The following is a 10,673-nucleotide window of genomic DNA, read 5'->3' as shown; positions in this document are numbered from 1 at the left end:
AAGTCTTTGATGACTACTATAGGGATGTTGTCTATTTACTTTTTCAGTTTTGTTAATGTTTGTTTTGGATATTTTGCAGCTCTATCATTTGGTGTATTCATTATTGTTATGTTCTCTTGTTCTGTTGACCCTTTAAGCAATATGCAGTAAATTTCCTTGTCCTTTGTGATGGTTTTTGCATTGAAATCTATTTTACCAGAGATTACTATCGCTACTCCTGCTTTTTTTCTGGTTGCCACTTGCTATACTTTTTCCACTCTTTTATTTTTAGCCTTTCTTTATCGTCACTCTTTAGATGTGTCTTTTTTTAACAGCATATTGATTGATGGATTTTTATTTTTTATCCAATTTGCTACTCTCTTTCTCTTCAGTGGTGCATTTAAACCATTCACATTCAGTGTTATTATTGAGAGGCAAAGTTTTAATGATATTTTGTTAAATTCTTTTTAGTGTTATTGTTGGTTACTTTTGACCAAACTGTTTTCTGTGGCACCTCTGTAAGGAGGATGGCTTTCAGTGTTTCCTGTAACACTGGTCTTGTTTTTACAAACTCCCTTAGGCTCAACTTTTCTAAGAATATCTTGATCTCTCCTTCATATTTGATGGACAGTTTTGCTGGGTGTAGTATTCTTGGTTGACAATTGTGTTCTTTGAGTGTTCAGTATATGTCATTCTACTGCCTTGCTTGCCTGTTATCTGCTGAGAAAGGAACACTTAACCTTATTTGCTCTTCATTATAAGTTACTCTTTGTTTCTCCCTTACTGCTTTCATAATTCTCTCCTTATCTTTGATTCTTGAAAATTTGACTATGCTATGCCTTGATGTTTTTCTATGGGGTCTATTCTGTATGATGTTTGTTCAGCTTCTTGAACGTATATTCTCTCATTCTTCATTATGCCTGGGTAGGTTTCTCCTAGTAATTCTTCCACAACTTTCTTCATGCCTTTACTTACTTCTCCTGTTTTGAGATTCTGATTATATGCATGTTATTTCTCTTGATGGTGTCCCACATTATTCTTAGGTTTTCTTGTTTTTCCTTCCTTTTTGATTCTGCCCTTTGTTCTAGCAGGTCAGTGATGACAAATCTATCTTCTATTTCATTGGTTCTTTGTTCCATCTCTTCAACTCTGTTCATATGCTCCTCTCCCACGTTGACAGCATCTGAAACATTGGTCCTCATATTTTGGATTGTAGTTTCTTGTTTTTCCAGAGCCTCTAATGCCTTTTTTGCTTTATCTGCATTGTTTTGGCTTCTTTTTTTAAAAATTTTCCTCTTGGTTTTTGCTTGCAGTGTCTTGTAATTCTTTACGTTTTCTTTCACCCATTGAAAATATTCAAATATTGTTCTTTTAAATTCTGTGTTAGAAAGTTCCATTAGACTTTCTGGCTTCAGGAAATCCATTAATGCTGTGTCACTTCGGGGATGTGTGTGTGACATCTTGTTTTGGGTTTGTGTAGAGTGTGATGTAACCTACTTCCTTTGAGACATTGCTGTGATTCAGTTTGTCACTCCTGAGGTGATTGTGGGCTCTTGGTCTGATGTCACTACTCCAGAGGAGGTCAGGGCAGCTACCCTGCCTGCATTTCTCTCTAAAATTTTGACTCAAGAGAAGACTTGCTTCAGTTCATGAGAGATATGGTCTATGAATTACCAGCCTCCTCTGTCAGACAACTGCTGCAGCTAGTCCAGTCCAAAGTGCCCAGGGATAAAGGCAGCTCAAGCTTTTGGAGGGGAGGAGGAAATTAAATGAGTTCATCTGTGATACTGATAACCCTAGCACAACATCAGAGGGGCGGCAGTGGGTCATCCTCTAGGTGGTGGGGCCAGGTCCTCCAGACAGTGTGGCTGGAACTTCCAAGTTTTGGGGAGGGACTTCCAATTGGCTCGGCTGGGATTTCTAGGTAGGGGGCCGATACCGAGCTTCCAGATGGCAGGCGGGAGGGTCCAGGTAGCTGGGCAAAGCCCTTCAGGCAGTGTGTTTGGGGGCCCAGGAGACAGGGCTGGGACCTCCACTTGGGGGGATGGTGACCCTACCAGGCAGTGGTGCCACAGTCTAGAGGTAAGAGACTAGTTCAGGACACACTAAGAAATTTTTAAGGCAGATATATAGTTAATTGACTGGATATGTTGAGAGCAATGAGTGGAGAACAATGCATAGAGAGTGACATACAGAGCCTAAGAGCATTTTTATTGAGTTCTTGGTGTTTTCTTGCACACTATTGTATCACCTGCTTATATTGACAATTCTGCCAGCTCTTTCCCAGTCTGGATGTCTCTTATTTCTTTCTCTAGTTGTATTGTCTTATCAAGTAAAAACCCAAATCATAAATCATAAGAGACGAAATGGGACAGAACTTAGAAACCCTAGCCTTTAGGCTTGCAAATAGAGCTAGAAGTGCACAAGCAGAAAAGGACAGCATTGTTGAATGGAACCTCTAAAGATTAAATCTCTGTATGTAACAATATTTTTTTCCCAATAGGGTAAAAGAAAATCTACTTACTGGGAACAAATATTTGGTAATGATATTTCAGAGAAGGGTTTCATTAAAAAAGTTTACAGACTGCTACAGAATCTCCAAAAGAAAAAGACTAATGTTTGAATTAAAAAATGGGCAGAAGACAAAGAAAGACTTTTCACAGAAAAAGACATTTGGATTGCCAACAGACTGGCAATAAGAAAGATGCAATTCAAAACCACAGTGAAATACCATCTCACCCCTGTAACAGTGTCAAAGTTTAACAAGATGACAAACAATAAGTGTCAGAGAGAATGTGAAGAGATTGAAACTCTCATACACTGTTGGTGGAATTATAAAACAGTGCATTCATTCTGGAAGACAGTTTGACATTTCTTCAAAATGCTGAACATTGAAATTCCATATTACTCAGCTATTCCACTGTTATAAATAATATCCTGAGTAAAATAGGACTGAGGAAAATACAAATGGAGATTTTTATAATGATATCCATAGCAGCATTATTCATAATAGCAAGAATAATGTCCATCAACAAACGAATAGATTGAGAAATTGTAGTACATTCACAATTTGTGATATTATACAGCACTCAGGAGCAATGATTTAAAAACACACAAACCCTAGTATATAACATAGGAGATGCTAGAGACCATTATTGTTGAGTGAACTAATTCAGTCTCATAAGTGCAAATGCTGTATATAAGACCATTATTGTAAAAGCAGAAAGATCAGTAAAAAGGTGTGTTTAAAAGTCCAAAATGATAATGGGAGTGGAAAGGAGGATAAAGAGTAGGGAGGAGGGGACATTATGAGATTGCAGAATTTGTGGGTAGAGGTAGGGGAGGTAGAAGAACTAGGAGAGATCCACTGGGACTTTAAAGATGGGTAATACTAGTCATGGATCAATGGTGAATAATATAAAATACATGAGAATGCCACATAAAACCCATTGTGAAGGAAGGAAGGTGTGAAACACAATACATATGACTGAAGCCCAATTGATATGAATTTTGCATGCAAAACAATATAAAATAAAAATAAATTTTTAAAAAGAGGGAGCCAACAGAATCAATGCCTTTGAACTGTGGTGCTGAAGAAGAGTATTGAACATATATATCATGGACTTCTAAGTGAACAAACATGTCCATTATGGAGAGGTTGAAACCAGGTTGCTCCTGGCAAGGATTTTGAAACTCTATCTCATATAGTTGGGCATGTTGTAAGGAGGAACCGGTCCTTGAAGAAGGACACCATGCTTGTAAGGGTAGAGCGATGGTGCAAGAAAGGAAGACCCTGGAGGAGATGGATTAACTCAGTGGCTGGGGTAATGGGGGTAAGTGTGTTAGAGACAGTTAAATTTGCTCAAGATAGAGCAGGGTTCAGAGATGCTGTACATAGGGTCACTATGAGTCAGAGATGACTCAATAGCACATAATAACAAACAACAACAACAGACTGGAAAAATTATCTACTAATGATATATCCAGTAAGGGACTCATACTCAAAATACAAAGAATACTCCAGCACAAGAAGACAAATATCCCAATTGCCAAATGGGCAGAAGATATAAAGACACTCTGGAAGCAGAGGGATGTGGATGTACAGGGGTAGGGGAAGATTAATCATCAGGTTGTACAATTTGATAGGTGGGGGGGGTGAAGGAAATTGAAAACACTTGTTTGAATTTGTATTTGAATTTTGTAAATAAACTAGAAAATAAAAATAATAAAATAAGTCATTCATATGGCTAACAACATTATGAAGAATTTCTCAGGATGACTATCTTTGTTGTTATTGTGCACAATCAAGCTGAAATTGACCCAAAGATGGCTTCCATCAGGTTTTCAGAGGCTGTAAATCACACAGGAGAAGACAGCCCAGATTTTTTCTGCAGATCAGCTAATGAATTCAAACCAATTGACTTTACATTAGCAGTGCAATTCCATAGAGAGATGCAAATAAAAACAACAATCAGATATCATCTCACCTAAGCAAGAGTGGTAAAGTTCAACAAGACAATAAATAAATGTTGAAGAGGATGTGGAAAGATTGGAACTCTCATGCATTGCTGATAAGAGTGTAAAATAGTATAACCACTGTGAAAGATAGTCTGATGATTCCTCAGAAGACTGAAAATAAAAATACCATTCCTACCTCACTATTGTAATCTACCCCAGAGAAAGCACAAATAGATTTATGCACACTCATATTTATTACAACATTTTTCACAGTAGCAAAGAGATGAAAGTAGCCCAAGTGTCCATCAGCAAATGAGTCAATAGAGAAACTGTGGTATACCACACGATGAAGTATTAAGCAGCATTGAAAAACAATGCAAATCTCAGGAAACACTATACAGCATGGATAAGTCTAGAGAATATTATGCTGAGCGAATTAACTCAGTCACTAAGAAACACATGGGATATAATACTAATGATATAAAATCAAGAGGATTACAGACAGTGGGAGTGAGGGCTGGGGAAATTGGAAGGGAATAGACAGATAAAGAACACAGCTTTTGAATTGGTAAAGGGAAGGTAATTCTGAAAAGACCTGGGGGGGGGATAAAAAAAGTATAAATGAAAAGCTAATTTCTTTGTTATCTCTCACTCAAATAATTTTTTAAATGATTTATTTATTGCAGAAATGTTTTTTAAACAACATAAGTAGCAAGTATACACATGGCATTACCTTGGTGTAATTCAGGATAAGAGTTTTTGGTTAAACTAGTTAGTAGTTCAAATCTACCATTTGCTCTACAAAGAGAAATGAGGCAATCTGTTATTTAAATATTGGCTTACACCCTTTAAAATCCTCTGAGGCAGTTCAGTTCTGCCTAGAGGGTCAATGGGAATTAGCAGCTATGATAGCAGATTTGGGTTTTTTTTTTGTTTTTTTTGTTTATACATATAGATCTAATCAGATGGAATACACTAAAATCAAATTGACAATCTGTGAGTAGAGATGATGGAGAATCTCCACATCATCAGTCAGAAGAACATCTTTTGCAGAACAGGAGAAATCATTAATTGTTCACATGCAAGTTTAAGTTGAAGATGAAGAAAATGAAAACAAGTTTACAATAGCCAAATAAAACTTTAGAGACTATTAAAGTATAGATTTGATGACTGATGTATGGAACACTAAAAATCACAAAGAGTTTCCTAAATATTTCCTGATGCACTTTACTACAGAAAAGTCATGTTTATTTCTACTCAAGTTTATCTATTAACAGACAAAACATTTATTGTTTCCTAAGCATTGCAGAGCAATGAGTGAATTGGTGCCAAACATAATTGTTTTCAGAATGGAAAAAAAAACCCAGAAACAACCAAACTAGGTAAGTTTGGCAGAAAACTGAAAGATATAGTCATCATGAAAAATAAAACCAAAATAGGAGGCACCACACTCCTTGATCTCAAAACCTACTGCACAGCTGTTGTAATTAAAACAGCATGGTATTGGAACAACAACAGGCATATAGATCTGGGAATAGAAGCGAATAAAGAATTGAGAACCCAGAAATCAACCCATCTACCTATGATCAACTGATGTTCAACAAGGAAACAAAACTCATTATAAAGGGAAATGACAGCCTTATCAACAAATGATCTTGGCAAAACTGGACATCAACTTGCACAAAACTGGAACAGGACCTACATCTCACTCCATACACAAAAGTCAACTAAAAATGAATCAGAGACCTAAGGCTAAAACCAGACACCATAAAAATTATTGGATGACAAGTCTTGAAATTGACAAGAAGACACATGGGCTTGGTCAGTTTTGATCATAGTCTTACTCTATTTTTGAAGATTAGCAGCTTTATTTTTATTGACATTGAAGGTAAATGGGAAATGGGGGTAGTTTACATCAGAGAGGTGGTACTATCTCTGACCGAATTTAAACTCTAAATTTATTTTGCCTTTGGTCTACTATAATTTGAATCCAGTGAATAATTATTTTCTACTACCCCCATTTCCCATTTACCTTCAATGCCAATAAAAATAAAGCTGCTAATCTTCAAAAATAGAGTAAGACTATGATCAAAACTGACCAAGCCCATGTGTCTTCTTGTCAAGCAGTAGGAGATTAGAAGTGATGGTTTTGACAGTAGCTGTGCATTCTATAGTTTTAATTGAACAGCCCCTCTTCCAGGCAACACAGAGGACTCTCTCTCTTTGGTGTGAAGGTCTAGATAGGTGAGTACCTCTCCTTTTCTGTGAAGGGTATCACCATGTCTCAATGACTTCCTGAATGTTGATTTTATCTCTGTAATTGTTACTCTATTTAAGGTCTTTGAATACTATTGCTCCTGCCACCAGTTGGAAATCTGATGGACACAGGAAAAGTTTTAGGTGAAGAAAATCACGCTGAAAAAGCAGAAATAATCTTGAAAAAGCCCATTTTATCAAACGAAAGGATAAAGTAAAAGAATTGCCACCAAAGTTAAGGCTGGAGGAGGTGATAGAGGTTAAATAGAGAAACACATCAAGTACCAGCATGTTTGGGATCCACTTGTGAAAAGTGAAAAGCACAGAGATATTCTAAGTAAGGAAATGATGTGATAGAGAAAGTGGTAGTAAGAACACCATTTGAAAAACTATGACTGGAATCCCGAAATTCTTTCCTGAAGATTGTTCTGTCATTTAAGTAACTCTCAACTCATTTACATCAAGTAGGAACTGACTCACAGCTGTCCCCTCACTGAGTTTTCAAGTCTGTAAATTTTAGGGAAAGAGATTCCATCTTTTCCCCTTGAGGTATGTGATGGATTTAAACTGCCTGCTTTTGAGCCAGCATAACAACTTCCTACCCACTAGGTCACCAGAGTTCTCTGTCATTTAGATACTATGTTTCAAAACAACACAAAACGCCCGTACTGATCTATCTTACAAACGTTCCTAAGTCCTAAGAGGTCACAATCTGGGTGTCCCTTGGAACTTCCAATGTACAAGTACATAGTAAACACTTTTTACCTTCTTTTGAGTGAATGTATGAGTTAGAAAACACCTTAGCACTTAGTACATCTTTGCACTGTCAAAATGACTAAATAATTGACTCAAGAATTTTCCAGCAAAGAAAACTTTAAAGAAGGAATGTTTTCAATAGTAACGTGTTTTGAATTAGGCTTCCAAATACTTACTATGTTTTCTACAGATGTTGGAATAACATCTGGATTTCCCCTGATTGGATTCTGGTGGTGGTAGAAATGCCCCATTGTTGCTACATTTTATGCAAATCAAGGATGTTGTACCTTCTGGCTTACTGAGCAATCCTCTGCACACATTGTTTTCATAAGTGTCCTATACCAATCTTTTTACATATTGATGACTTTATTTTTTTCCATGTCTGATGGATTTAATGTTAAGGTTGATTCTCTTTGATTCAACTTGATTCCTTTTTTATCTGGAGGACTGGTTCCCAGCAGTAGATATCATTGACTTACTCTTGAGTTTCTAAAGAAGTGTTTTCTCCTTGTGGGATGCTTTACTAATGGAGGAAGCAATCACTTTCTGCCCTTAAAACACCTCTTGCCAGGGTAAATGGCTCCAGCCCAGGAAGCACATGGATCTGCCCACCTTGGGGTGGAGAGAACATTCAGGAGAGCATGGCTGGTACCCTGCAGTCACAGGCATCCTGCCTGGCTTTCTGGTTGCCTGGTGGCCATCATGCTTGGTCATTGGAAGCTCTCACCTATGTGAATATGATGGGGCAGGCATGAGCAGCACAGGCACAGAGGATTGGTTTATCCCTTGCTTGGAGGAGACAAGTCATCTGTCCAGCTATCCAAAGGCCCCATAGGACTGAGGAATTATAACTTTGGCCACCCATTTCCTATGCAGTCAATTTTATGGGGCCTTGGAACACGTGGTCAATAGCCCAATAAACTAGCGCTTCAGAGGGACCAGCCTGTGCTCAAGCTGTGGCAGTCCTCTATGTAACCCTCTGTAGACCCTTGCTTCTCCTCCAACATGATGTACTTGGGTGCAGATCAGATTCACAGAACCTCATCACTCTCAGGCCCAGCCATGAACTACTCCAGAGCAAACATGCAATAGTTTCTTTTCTAGCCAGTGTGTACTACCAAACTTACAGTGAGGGATCTGGTGTCAAAGCCTGAAAATAGCAGCAAGGACTTCATGAGCAATGCCACTGAAGTGGCAAAGAAGGGCCCAGTGATTAAACCAGTGTGGCTGGATTCTAGGCACATGAAAAAGAATGGTTGAGTTCTTAAGTCTCTTAAGGCTGCTTGGGACCTCCAAGGAGAAGGGCCTTTGATGCCAAGGGTTTACTCACTAGATGAGATGTAAATAGAGCCCTACTTTAGTGTATAGTCTGGAGGTTATGTGAAGAATGGATCAGAGTGGGAAAGATTGGATTATGGAGCATGGCATTATAAACTTTTATTTTATCCAGTTCTTAATCATCATAAATCAGCTTTGAGGCCAAATTCACTTGATGGCAGGGGTCTTGATTTTTTATGATCTTCATCATCCTATGAAATCTAAAGTGGTCTAGATTTTGGTGCGCAAAGATTTGAGGGAGTCAACTCAATGTCACCAAGTTAATGGAGAATAATAAGTTAAACATTGCTCACTATGAAATATACTGTTCATTTAGTAAATGAAAAATAAATACAGTAAAATTATTATTTTTGTCTAATCCCTTTTTTTCTTTGCCTTTACTTTAAGCATTGGAAGGAGAAGCAAAAAAAAAAACTAATATTCAAACAGTTTCTAAAAGATGACATCAAGTCCCTATTTTTATTTCTAGGGCCCATAGCCCTGGAAAAAGCAGCTTGTACAATTGCAGATTTTAAAAGTCTTTGTATTTCTTTGCCTCTGTGGATCAATAAATTAAGTAACACGTCAATAGTGAGATAGCAGATGAACATCTGTCAGGGAGGACTGGTCCTGGGGGCTTTGTGCTCCGGTATGGAGAGTGTTTGATCTCAGTGTGCCGTCATAAAAGGCAGGAGAGAGTTTATTATCTTTTATAATCCCCGAATTACTAACAATACCTGACAGGATGATTGTGCCTTGGCCTCTCACTGGAACTTGGGATGTTCTCCTTGGCTTGTGCCTGTAAAAGCCACAGAATTTGCTGGTGAAACATCAAAACAAGCTAGAATATGCCTCTGCAATGGGATTCAGAACAGCTGCAGGACTTTTGCCTACAGGGGCCTGGCAGGAAGAAGAAAAATGAAAGTAGAGCAATCAATCTCGATAGCATTCTATATATTAATAATGTTTGCCAGCGCCAGACATTGTTTAATCAATGCCGGATGCAAGGGTTTGGAGTGGTTTGTAATATTGGTATGCCTTGTTGAGAGAGTTCCAGCCCATCTGGTTGGGGTACATACATACACTGTGTGCCCCTGGTGTTTGGACTGTGCAGTAAAGTAGGGTCTGGAGTCAGGCAGAAAAATGATTAGCTCTCTCACGTTGAGCAAGATAATTTTCTGACAATTCATAGCAAGAACTAAAGAAGCTAGGTAGTCCACTGGTTTGCAGCTGCCTTTCAGAATGGTATTGACCTCCCTATTTCTGATATTTTCAGTGACTTGATGAGAGGTGGAAGAAATTACAGCTGTAGCTTATCTTCTGGGAGACTAGCACAAAAGGGTATAAGACAGCCACCAGAGGAAGCCCACTGGGCTGAACTCATGGGTTGCTGTGAGCCTGGAGCAATTTTAACTCACTGATTTCTAGGATTAATGGTGATGGTTGTGAGTACAGACATTGTTGTTGTTGATATGTGCCGTCGAGTCGCTTGCGACTCATAGTGACCCTATGTACAACAGCCCTAAACTCTGCTCTGTCCTGTGCCAATTGCACTGTCTCTGACACTCCCATCCCGATTATCCCAGTCACTGAATCAATCCACCTCATAGAGGGCCTTCCTCTCCTGCGCCGTCCCTCCACCCTCCCAAGCATGATGTCCCTCTCCAAGGACCAGTCTCTCCTCACAACATGTCCAAAGTATGTTAGGCGGAGCCTCAGAATCCTTGCCTCCAAGGAGCTACCCGGTTTAACTCTTTCCAGGACAAATCTGTTTGTTTTCCTAGCAGTCCATGGTATTCTCAATACTCTTCTCCAGCACCACAGCTCAAAGGCATCAATTCTCCTTCTATCCTCCTTGGTCATTGTCCAACTCTCTGATGCATAACAAGTGATTGTGAAGACCATAG

Source organism: Elephantulus edwardii, unplaced genomic scaffold, assembly GCF_000299155.1.
Source record: "Elephantulus edwardii isolate Elephantulus edwardi_28Jun2011 unplaced genomic scaffold, EleEdw1.0 scaffold00111, whole genome shotgun sequence".
Lineage (NCBI taxonomy): Eukaryota > Metazoa > Chordata > Mammalia > Macroscelidea > Macroscelididae > Elephantulus > Elephantulus edwardii.
The sequence above is the reverse complement of the archived record's forward strand: the minus strand, read 5'-3'. Positions refer to the sequence as shown.